The 11812-nt window shown below is 49.8% G+C and overlaps 1 long non-coding RNA gene across 1 annotated transcript; it reads left to right on the forward strand.

Moving 5' to 3' along the window:
- Window positions 1-282: 282 nt before the first annotated feature.
- Window positions 283-3415, forward strand: LOC143651687 (uncharacterized). The gene is made up of 2 exons (XR_013160135.1): window positions 283-583; window positions 1341-3415. It is a non-coding gene; the product is annotated as an uncharacterized LOC143651687 (long non-coding RNA).
- Window positions 3416-11812: the final 8397 nt, after the last annotated feature.

Raw genomic sequence — 11812 nt, forward strand, 5'->3', positions numbered from 1 at the left:
CGTCACGGAGGCGACACTGTCCTCCCGCTCTGGGGCCGCAGGCACTCTGGGTCCCGCTCAGGCGGCACGTGGCACCCGGCGGCCTCACCACCGTCACGTGGCACCCGGTCTCTCCCGTGTCACGTGGCACCCAGCGGCCTCTCCTGCGTCACGTGGCACCGGGCGGCCTCACCACCGTCACGTGGCACCCCGTTTCTCCCGTGTCACGTGGCACCCAGCGGCCTCTCCTGCGTCACGTGGCACCCAGTGGCCTTACCTCTATCACGTGCCACCCGGCGGCCTTTCCCGTGTCACGTGGCCCCCGGCGGCCTTTCCTGCCCCACCTGATACGCCGCAGTATCTCCTGGCCCCTCCCTTCTCTTCTGGGTCTGGTGACGTCAGCCTCTTCCTCCCTCCCTCTCTGTCCGAGTAGCATCCTGACTGCAGAATAGATAAAGGCCCATCCCCATGGCGCAGGGCCGCACCTTACGTGAAGCCGCGTCATGAGAAGGCCCTGCTTACCAGGGGTTCGCACCCGCAGCGATGGATTAAATTTAAGAACATTGTTATGCTGAGGTACATGTGCTTCAAACCACCCCAACTGGTAATTCATTCATCCTTTTCTTTTAGCTGACCACGTGGTCTAGTACCATGTATAGCACGTCGGATTTGCTCCGTGAACTGATTTTATTTGATGAATGAATATTAAATTTGATTGGATAGGGTTCAATTAGCTGTCCAATACTTTGAGGCTGTTTATAAAGTGTATAGCTTATTTCTTCACTGCTTTAGTTCATTGATGCTGCCGGAAATGCAATATGCCAGATATAGTTTGACTTTTACAAAAGGGATTTATTAAGTTACAAGTTTGCAGTTCTAAGGCCATAAAAATGTCCAAACTTAGGCATCCAGCAAAAGATACCTTGACTCAAGAAAGGGCCAGTGAGGTTCGAGTGTCAGCTGGGAAGGCACATGGCAATGTCTGCCAGCTTTCTCTCCTGGCCTCTCCTTTCAAATGGCTTCCCCCCAGACGTTTTCTTTCTGCATCTCAAAATATTTCTGTCTGTGCGAGTTCTGAAGCTCTAAAGCTCTGAAACAGTTCCTTCTTAAAAGGCTCCAGTAAGCAGCCTCACCTTGAATGGGTGGAGACACATCTCCATGGATGCCAGCTAATCAGAAGATCCCACTTACAATTGAATGGGTACATCTCCATGGAAACAACTTAATCAGAAAGGTCCCCCCTACAATATTAAATGAGGATTGAAGAACATTGCTTTTCTGGGGTACACAACACTTTCAAACCAGCACAGTGCTCAATCTGTTTCACTTTTCAACTTCTCCTTTCCGCTTCCTTCCTTTAGGTCATTTTCTTCCACACTGGACTGCAAGCAGTTGGTGAACCAGTGAGTGGGGAGTCAAAGTGAAACATGAAGTCATTTTACCACAAAGAAAATCCTTATGTCCTAGTGTTCATGATTCAAGATCCTACAGTTTGCGTTTAAGTAACCAAAGTCATCAACCTTCCGAAATAGTCATTTACTGATCAGTTATGAAATTAGTCCCCACAAATTAACCCCAGAGTCTGTCTCTGTCCATTGAGTCAATATTCTTTTTCTGATTAGCCAGGCTCTTCTTAATTGCTGAATTGCAGAATTTCATGAAGTTGATTGAAGTGATTTTAGAGGATGGCTTATTTGCAAATGAACCAATTTGGCTGTAAAACCAGTTAAAGTGACAAAGATGTTGGTGTGAAGGTGGTAGAATATTAAAGGATCTGAGCTGCTTTTGGAAAACTGACTAATATCTTGGATATTTTTACAAAGATACCTGTCTTTGTGATCTTGCTGCAAGACTCAAATGCAAAATGAAAGCTCTTGTATTATGCCATCAAACTCATTTTATCTGTTTATTTATGTATAGATATCACATATCAAGTTATGTGTATACTTAATAAAGATAATAAAAATGGATTTATGAGGCTTATAATGAGAAACAACAATCCCTTGTCCCATTTTTCCCCTGTCCCTGATTTCTGTTCCCAAAGGGAACACCTTGCAGTGTCTTTAGCTGTTTTTTTTCGCTTTTGCCCCCCCATATTCTAACCAACATGTCTGATTTTTTTTTTTCAGATTTGGATGCTATCTATTGACTTTTACCATGAAAAAAAGGCAATTTGCTTGGTGTTCTAATTTCTCCTTACTGGTGAAAGGGTTTTTCGTCTCTAAGTGTCTCCAGATACACCAGGTTACCTAACCATCTTTTCTTTTCTGGGAGATGTTCTGTCTTCTGCTTGTTCTTCTGCCTGCTGCACAGGGGACACCCCAAGACCTGGCTGCCCCTCCCTGTGGGGAACCCCTCAGCCTCATTCCCGTGCTGGAGCCCCTGTTTCCTCATCCCGGTCTCCTCTGCCTGTGTACGGCCTTGTTTGGGTGAACACATTCTCCAGGAGCTCTCTGAGAAAAGGCTCGTGGAAGGCCTATTTCTGAACATGCCTCTAATTTGCCCCTCTCACTTGATGGTTTAATTCTTCAAGTTAAAAAACCAATTCTATCTATCTCCCAAGCTCTCTGAACTAGATAATCTGAAAAGTCTCCACTACAAAACACCAAAAATGCTGTATTAAATAGGACAAAATCATTTACACACCATGGTCGAAACTTCAAGAAAGTACATGGAATACCCAGAGGGCGAGAGGAAATTGCAACCCTGAGCTGGAGTCGGCGTGCCATGTAGCCCTGGGAGCTACCAGTGCTGGTAACCAGGAGACTCGGTTTTTATGTCAACACCACGTCTGGAGACCAGGGATTTGAGCTACTGGATGCAGAAAATTGAAAGAGGTATCCCTGCAGAGAGCTGGGGCCCTTAAAGGGGGCACACTCATTGGATGAAAAAAAAAAAAACTCATAGCAAACGGAGACAAAAATGAAACTTATCACTACCTATCATGGTTTGCCAAACCCCAACCAAACGGTTGCTGCCAACCCTACAGAACTCTATCTCAGATTCTGCAAAGGTTCCATGCACTAGAGTAACTTTCCAGAAATGCACAACCACCAGATGGGTCCTGCAGAGGGGAACATCAACTAGTTCTATCCCCCTTTCCATATTATCGACTGCCCCTTCCAACATGAAGAAGTTAGAATGGGCAGAGCCCAAATACCCCTGAAGAGTGAGAGGAAAGATCAGAGGGGATGGTGGAGTTATACAGAGAAGGTAGGGTTTAACAAATGAGTATGATTGCTGAATCATTATATTGGTATTTCTTTTAGTCCTCAATGTCTTAGAGTAGCTAGAAGGAAAAACCTAAAATTGTGGAACTGTAACCCATACCAAACTCTGAAATCTGTTCTATAACTAATTGTTGAGATATACTTTGAAATTTATTGCTTTTTTGTGTATATGTTATTTCTCACAATAAAAAAAAAATTTTTAATGACTTTTATGTGTCTTGGCCTCCTCCACCTCAGAGTAGGGGAAAAGCTCTCCTTTGTAAATCTGTAGCTATTCCATGCTATACTCTGCTCCAAGTACGTTTTGGGAGAAATGATTAACGCCTCCTATCTGATCTCTCTGATAACTGGTTGCACCTTTTCCTGATGTCTGACTGAGGTTGACAGGTGCTTTCTGGGTGGTGGTGAGTAAGGGCAGGGCTTCCCTGGTGAAATCTGAAGGCCACTAGTATCAGAAGCACCTGGGAGCTTGTTGGAACTTGCGATGCTTAAGCCCCACTCTCATACGCACTAATCAGAATATCTGGGAGCTAAATTTTTTTATGAGATTCCCAATAATTGTAGGGCACACCGAAAGTGAGACCCTCTTGATTAGAGCTAGGTGATTCTTCGGAGGCAGCTCGCCAGGTCAGTGAAGCGGCTCCCTGGCGCGGGCCTGGAACGACGGAAGAACAAGGATGTCCATTCCGGCCTTGGACGGCATAAAACAGCTCAAAGGCCCATCATTGGGCAAATGAAAAATAAACTATGGTCTGATCAGCCTCTAGAATTATTGTAACAGTGAAAATGAATGAACTAGGGCTATAGAAATCAGATTTCAAAACTGCAATGCCAAATGAAAAAATATGTGTAGATGTGATCATTTATATAAAATTTTAAATAATAACTATGTATTGCTTACATATATAGAGAAGTATATAAATGACTAGATATTCCCCAATTTCAGAATAGAGCTTGTTTCTGGAGATGAAAGGAGAGGAATGGAACCTCAAGTTCTTTGTAATTATTGTATTTCTTAAAAAAAAAAAAGGATTTAAAGTACCTTCTACTCTGAACTTGCCAATTTTTGTCAATTATTATTCTTACAGGATAAATTTTTTTTTTTTTTTGCATGGGCAGGCACCGGGAATCGAACCCGGGTCCTCTGGCATCACAGGTAGGCATTCCTGCCTGCTGAGCCACCGTGGCCTGCCCAAGGATAAATTTTTATACTATTTACATTTCATTTTATAACTGTTTTTAATGCTTTAGGTATAGTTGCTTCAAAAAATTGAAGTCTGCTAACTAAATAAGCATATTTAGTTTTGTGACTACGTATGTTTTATTCACTAAAGATGCAATCAGTGCCACTGGAGATAGAGAGTATTAATAAATGTAAATCCTCATGTCACTTAACTTCTGTTTTACAAGGAGATCCTTTTGAGCAGCTCAATATCTTAATATCTTGATGGCTTCTTTCACTTCTTTTGGGTTTCAGTTACTTGTATATCATGCTATCCTTTTTCTTGGACCTCTTTTAATTTTTTACATTTTTAGTCATTTATATTTATTGTGGTAACGAATATTTATATAAATACGTCATGCAAACTTTATCGTTATAACTATTTTTAATTGTACACTTTCACCTCTTTTTTTTGGCTGGAAAATAAATTTGAGTAATGTTTTCATCTGGAATAGAAAACCTTGGGCCCATGCATGTCTCAAAATGCCTATTATTGTCTTCCCAAATAACGGTGGGAGGGGAGAGTTGAGCATCCTGGGTTCAAGATGGTTCGGTGCTAACCGCAGGCGGTGCCCTGTTCTTCTGCCTCCAGAGCGGTTCACGTTAGACGAGAGCTTTGCTTCCCGTTCTTTCCTAGAGGTCCCACCCGCTTTTGCTTACATCATGTCTGCTAATGTCCCTTTGGCCAAACGAGTGACCTGGTGAAGCCCGGTGAGGGGGTGAGGGGCGAGGGGCGTGGTTTGCGCAGGACCCCAGGGCCAGGCCCGGCTCCCTTCTGTCGGGACGTGGTGACCCCAGTCCTGTGCGCGGCGCTGGCAGACATCCTGCCCTTCAGACCCCTGGCACGCTGGCGGAGCGGCATCTCCTCCTGGCTCCAGGCCTGCTCTGCTGCTTCCCTCCAGGACACGCGGATGAAAAGCGCGAGTGCGCGCCCGCGTTTCGGCCGTCGGTTCTTGCAGGAAGAGCAGCCGGGGCAGCCTCGGGGAAGCCGTGCCGTGTGTGCCCGGCCCAGCGCGAGGGGCTTTGTGTGGCCGCCCGGCGGAGACGCGGCCCGGGACACAGCGCTCGCCCTCGCCCAGGGGCCGCCTCGCACCGCGTTTGGCCCCCGGCTCCGTTCGCACTTCCCGCCGCCCCGCGCTCGCGGCCCGCCCACCGCGCCTCTGGCCACCCCGGCCCGGGTCGGGGGCCGCTACCGCGGGAGGTGACACCCGCCGGACCTTGCCTGGGGCGCCCCCAGCCCCCGTGAGCAGAGGCGGCACACAGCGGAGTCCGCGGCCGGGTGCCCGTGGGGTGCCCAGCCTGGGGCTGGCGGGCGCTCCGGGGACGGGTGCTCCACCCTCCCCCTAAGGCTGTAACGCGCGCCCCACGGAGCAGCCCCGAGGCGTACCCACCTGCGCGAAGCCGTGCTTAGCCCCTGAGGGACCGACCGGCCGGGGAAGCAATGGTCACAGCCGCTCTGTGTCCCCCGGGGCGTCCGAGGACCTCTCTGTGCCCGGGAAGCCCAGCCCTGGAGTCCTTCTAAGCACCCGGTGTGTTTTTTACTTTACGGACACTGCGGATGCTGTCACCGGTTAGGTTTCCCTCTTTGCTTTGATTGCCAGGAAGCCCAGCGTGAAATGGGAGGCCTCTGACAGGCGTTTCGTAGCCTAGCTTTCCTCTTCCTTTATTTTTGTTTCCTTATTGCTCTTTGTCCAGCACAGCGCCTGCCTGCCGTTGCCCCTTTCTCCTCCCACCCCTCTTGTCCCTTCAGTCCCCATGCACTGGGCATGTGCTCTGCGCCTGGCCCTGTGCCACCCACTGAGTGCCCACCCGCCATTGACAGGCCCTGTCAGTGCTGCCCCGTGCGAGGCACTGCGGTGAGCGTGGGGGGCTCCCTGGGCAGCTGGCCGCTCTCGGGTCCCCTTGCCACAGACAGATCAGAGTGGCCTCCCCACTACGACACGCCACCCTCGCCCGGGCCCCTCCTGGGCACCGGCTCTGTCCCCGCACCACAGTCAAGTCTGTGGACCACCCTGCGCAGCTCCCTGGCGAGGGGGCAGCCTCTCAGGACAGCATGAAGCCAACCCTGTCAGCAGGAAGAAAGTGGGCGCTGAAGCACGGGGCCAGGGGAACATGCTCTGCAGCTCTGCAGCTGGGGCAGAAGGGCCAAATGCAAACTGGCGCCCGCTGTCCCCGCCCGGGTCACTGTCCCCTGCAGCCGCGGCTCCTGCCCAGCCACAGGCATTCCTGCTTCCTGCTTCTGACCCGTCTTCAGTTCCCTGCTCTACACACTTTCACTTCCCCCATGGGGACACAGACTCGGAAAGGGGCAGGGATAGGGATGTGCTTCAGTTTAACTCCAGATTAATCGGTCACTTTGAATTGAGACTACAGCATATGTGCCCCTCCGTCAGGCCACCAGCACGGTGCAGCCTCCATGCTTAGCGTTTCACTCCCTGGAATCAAATGTGATGCTCAGTCACAGTTACAGCAGTAGCTTCCACAGCTCGCGAGATGGGTGTGCCGAGGAAGAGAGAACTTCATTATCTGAACACCTTTTCTTTTAAGCCATATCTGGTCCTTTAAAGAATGAACGGGAGCTTAATTTCTGATCTGCACTGAGCATATCACCAGACTCCAGCCTCCTGAGCAAAGAGGTAAGTGGCCAAATCTGTGGGCGGCCCTTGGCCTTTTGCTTCTCTTTTTTTCGATATGATTTTATTATTTTCCATCGGCCTTTTATAAGGCCCCTACCAGGTAATTAGCTGCTGGGTCAGCCGCAGTGCCATGGGTATAGAGACTGACGTTCCAAAGACCCAAATTCAAATTCTGCCTCTCTCTGCTTGGCCGTTCGAGCTTGGGCAAGTCAGCTCGTCTCTTTGAGCCCTGTTTCTCCACTCAAAAATGGTCCTCCAGTCCTCAGAAAGCTTTTGTGAGGATTAAAGGAGATAAGGTGGTAAATTACTTCATAATCTACAGAGAAAAAATTCTACTTCGAGACTGCAGCATAAATTCCACCTGCTGGCCTGCCCTACACATTTCAGACCTGTCAGTCCCCACAACTGCGGGAGCCAATTCCTTAAAACAGATCACATGTACCTAGAAACACAAATGTCCTATGGGTTCTGTGTCTCGGAAGAGCCCTGGCCCGTACGGATTTTGGTACTTTTCCCCTGTGGTGGATGGAATAAGGTTCTATTCCTTCCCCAGAAACCCGGGGAAGGTTTCTATCATCAAGTGCAAGCATCTGACCCCTCATATTTTGAGCATTAAGAGAAACTGTTGTCAGCAAAGTCATATTGTCTCCAGCACGCTTAGCAAAAGGCCCAGAGGGTCACGGTGTCCTTGGACTTTTGGGGCCAGGACGTCAGCTGCTTCTGCCACCCAGTCCCGAGGCCCTCAGGCCACTCAGCTGATGGCAGAGCCCGCAAGCCCCTGGGGTGGGGGGCCTGATCATGCCATCCTTGGCTCTCCCCCTTCTTGGAACTCTGAAGTCATTTCCTTGATTTTAAGCACTGCTTCTCTGCTGATGACTCCAAACTGTATCTGCAGCCTGTGCCTGCCAGTGCCCGCCATGAGCATCACCACTCATCTTGGGGACCCGAATCAAACTGACCCCCAATGCCCTCTCCCCCGCGTTCTCCTCCTAGGAGCTGTGCCAGCCCCTTCACCGTGCCCACACTGCTTCCCTCCTGGGGCTGTCGTTCTTATCATGTACCTCTTACCCATCCACCTGCCTCTTTCATCCTAAGCTGCGGTCCACACGAGCTGTGAGACAGAGCCTTACAGAAGCCGCTCCGGCCAAGCTGGCCCCTGGCCCTGCTTGTAAATCTCAAATGGCTCCCTATATTTAGGAGTCCCGGTGCCCAAGCACTGGATATATTAGGTTAAATAAAACATATTAAAATAATTTTACCTATTTCATTTTATTATTAATGTGGCTACTAGAAAATTTACAAGCAAATACTTGGCTCATGTTTGTGGCTCACGCTGTATTTCTTTTTTTAAAATATTTTTATTGACAAATGTACACACACCTATGTTCCATACATGGGGGACAATCAGTGGCTCACAATATATATCATCACATGGTTATATATTTATCACCACGATAATTTTTTAGAACATTTGTATCATGCCAGAAAAAGAAATAAAAAGAAAAATCTCATACATCCCATACCACTTACCCCTCCCTCTCATTGACCACTAGTATTTCAATCTACCCAATTTATTTTACCCCTTATCCCCCTATTATCTATTTAATTTTTTATCCATATTTTTTTTTACTCATCTGTCCATACCCTGAAAAAAAGGAGCACCGGACACAAGGTTTTCACAATCACACAGTCGCACTGTAAAAGCTATATCATTATACAATCATCTTCAAGAATCAAGGCTACTGGAACACAGCTCAACAGTTTCAGGTACTTCCCTTCAGCCACTCCAATACACCATAAACTAAAACAGGATATCTATAGAATGCATAAGAATAACCTCCAGGATAACCTCTCAACTCTGAAATCTTTCAGCCACTGACACTTTATTTTGTCTCATTTTACTCTCCCCCCTTTTGGTCAAGGTTTTCTCAATCCCTTGATGCCAGGTCCTGGAGAATCCTGGGAGTCAGGTCCCACGTTGCCAGGGAGATTTACACCCCAGTGGGTTCACTTGCCGAGTTGGCTTAGAGAGGCCACATCTGAGCAACAAGAGAAGTTCTCTGGGGGTGACGCTTAGGGCTAATTTTAAGTAGGCTTAGCCTACCTTTGCTAAGGTAGGCTATGGAATAAATTTCATAGAGGCAAACCCCAAGATTGAGAACTTAGCGTATTGATTTGGTTGTCCCCAGTGCTTGTGAGAATATCAGAAATTCTCCAAATTGGGAAGTTGAATATTTCCTCTTTTCTCCCTATCCCACCAAGGGGACTTTGCAAATACTTCTTTACTCATGGCCCAAATTACTCTGAGCTATATGTGGGTATATCTGGACAAACCAACAAAATCTCATGCCTTATTCAAGATTCCATGTACTTGTGGTGTTCAATTAAACTGACCATACAGGTTAAATTAGGAAATGCACTACCCCAAATATAAATTTTGCACCAAATAAACATCTCTCCCTTTGGTCTCACACAGAATTTGCAGTTTTAAAATATGGATAGTATCATCCTTTACCGTAGTCTTATCCAGATCAGCTCATTCATATCTCTACTCGATGTCTGATTATTTTTTCAACTTTTTAAAGTTTCTGTATGGGGTACTGCTGACTTTCATAGCCTCAGAGCTCTAACTTCTTATCTCAGGTGTCACATAAACACCTGAAGTTTCTGGGAACTGGGATGACTGGGTTATACTCAAATGCTCAGTATCTCAGAATTTGGAAGTAGCAGTTACTCTCCTGAATATATGTGACTGCTGTAAGAGCTCACAGTCTAGGATCTTTTCCAGTAAGCCCCAACCTGATAATCCACGCTCTCGACTTCAGTTCTCTGAGTTTTTATATTATAGTTAGTCTGTGTGAGTGAGGCTTGATAATGTTTGTCTTTTTTTTCCTGCCACTTTATTCAACATACTGCCCTTAAGGTTCGTTCACCTAGTTGCATGCCTCACCACTTCATTCCTTCTTGTGGCTGCCCAGTCGTCCGTCCTATGTACACACCGCAGTTTCCTCACCTCCATTCATCGACTCCAACTATGCTTCTATCGGACAATAACGCTCTGGAGCTTTCATTCAGGGAACAAATGTGTCTTGAGCACCTATTATATTGCAGGTATTAATCTAGGTGGTGGGAAGAGAATAGTGAAGAAGGCGAAGTTTCCCACCTCCCAGAGCTTACATTCTAGTGGAGGGAGAGACGCAGATGCAAACGAGTGTGTGAGCAAGGCAATTTAAAACCGTGTGAGTATTATGAGGATAGCACAGCAGGCTGTTTGGTGGAGAAGAGGTGAGGTACAGGGGGGCAGTTAGGAAGCCTCTCTAGAGCAGGTGAGGTAGAAGGCAGGGAATGACTACGGCGGCGGCTCATGCGGTGGGGATGGTGGACACCTGGAGGCCGGGCGGCCATGTGCATGGAGAGGAACAAACACACTTGAGAGGCATTTAATGGAAAGTAACATGGCGGGGAAGCCGAAACCCAAGGAGCTGGCAAGAGCTCAGATGGATGGGGACCCGCAGGCGTCTAGCTTGGGTGCGCAGGTGAGGGCTGGTACCACCAGGTGGGCTAGCACAGGAGCATGTGGGGGAAGCTGAGGACTTCTGTTTTGGCCACGCTGACCATGAGATATCTGTGGGATGTCCAGGCAGCACTGATGAGGGGACAATCCCAACCATTTGGGTTGTATCACCACAGATAAGGCCACTGAAGCTGAGTGTGGAGGAGAAAGGAAACCCAGGTGCAGGGAGCCAGTGTCTGCCTGGATGGGAAGATGAGCAGACCTCCGAGGCTTGGAGGCATGGAGAGAAGGCATGGCCCACGAAGCAGGGCCGGGGGTTGCTGGACAGGCAGGCGGTGGGGTGGAGGTGCTGGAGGACCCGGTCTTGGAGCAGGTCTCTGCTGCCAGGTGGGGGGAGGAGCCAAGGGCCGCGGTGAGGGTTGGGAGTGGTTGGGGAAGCGGGCAGTGTCCAGGTGCAGGTAAGGAGACCACCTGCGCTGGCCGTGCGCTGAGGTCTCATCACTAGTCCTCCGACTTGGGGGACCAGGACAGGCGGCTTCTGAGGGGCTGAGAGGCAGGGCCAGCTCCCAGTCTGCTCCTGCACGCTGAGCACGTGGTCTCCCCGCGACTCGATGTTGGCCGGGCCTTTCCCAAGCAGGACTCTGAGTCCACGTGGCACCTCCTCGGGGGACCAGCTCCAGCCCGGGTCCCGCCTAGCACCCGCGGTCAGGCTGTAGGCCGAGGGCTCGGCTCGCGCTGCTGTCTACACCCGCGGGCCTCCTTCCGCCCGTGTGGGGTGGGCGCAGCCCGTGGGGCCCCCAAGGACACTCTGTGGGACAGAAACCAGGGGCCCGCTGGTCTCTGGAGTCACGCCGTGTTCCCAAGTGTTGTTTCAATCCCCCAGCTCCCCACAGCTCCCCACCAAAAGGGGCTTGCAGGAGATAGTGTGCCGAGCGGCGCAGCGTCCGCCCCTCCTATTTGTTTCTCCCGTGGGACCCACGGTGCGTGGGTTACCCCCGCTTCCCAGATCGGAGAAAAGGCACAGAGAGGTTAAGTGAGCTGACCGAGGGCAACAGCAGCCGGGCTTGGGGCAGCTTCTGTCTCGCTGCGGCGCCCGGGCTGGGGCTGGTTCCGCGGCGGGTTCCCCGCACCGCGTCGCGCTGGAGCAGCGGGTGGCCAGCCCCACCCCGGCGGCTCCGCGCAGCGCCCTTGAGGTCGCGGGGACGAGCGCTCGGCGGGGCGGGGCGGGGCC

The sequence above is a fragment of the Tamandua tetradactyla genome, chromosome 12 (assembly GCF_023851605.1).
Source record: "Tamandua tetradactyla isolate mTamTet1 chromosome 12, mTamTet1.pri, whole genome shotgun sequence".
Taxonomy (NCBI): Eukaryota; Metazoa; Chordata; class Mammalia; order Pilosa; family Myrmecophagidae; genus Tamandua; species Tamandua tetradactyla.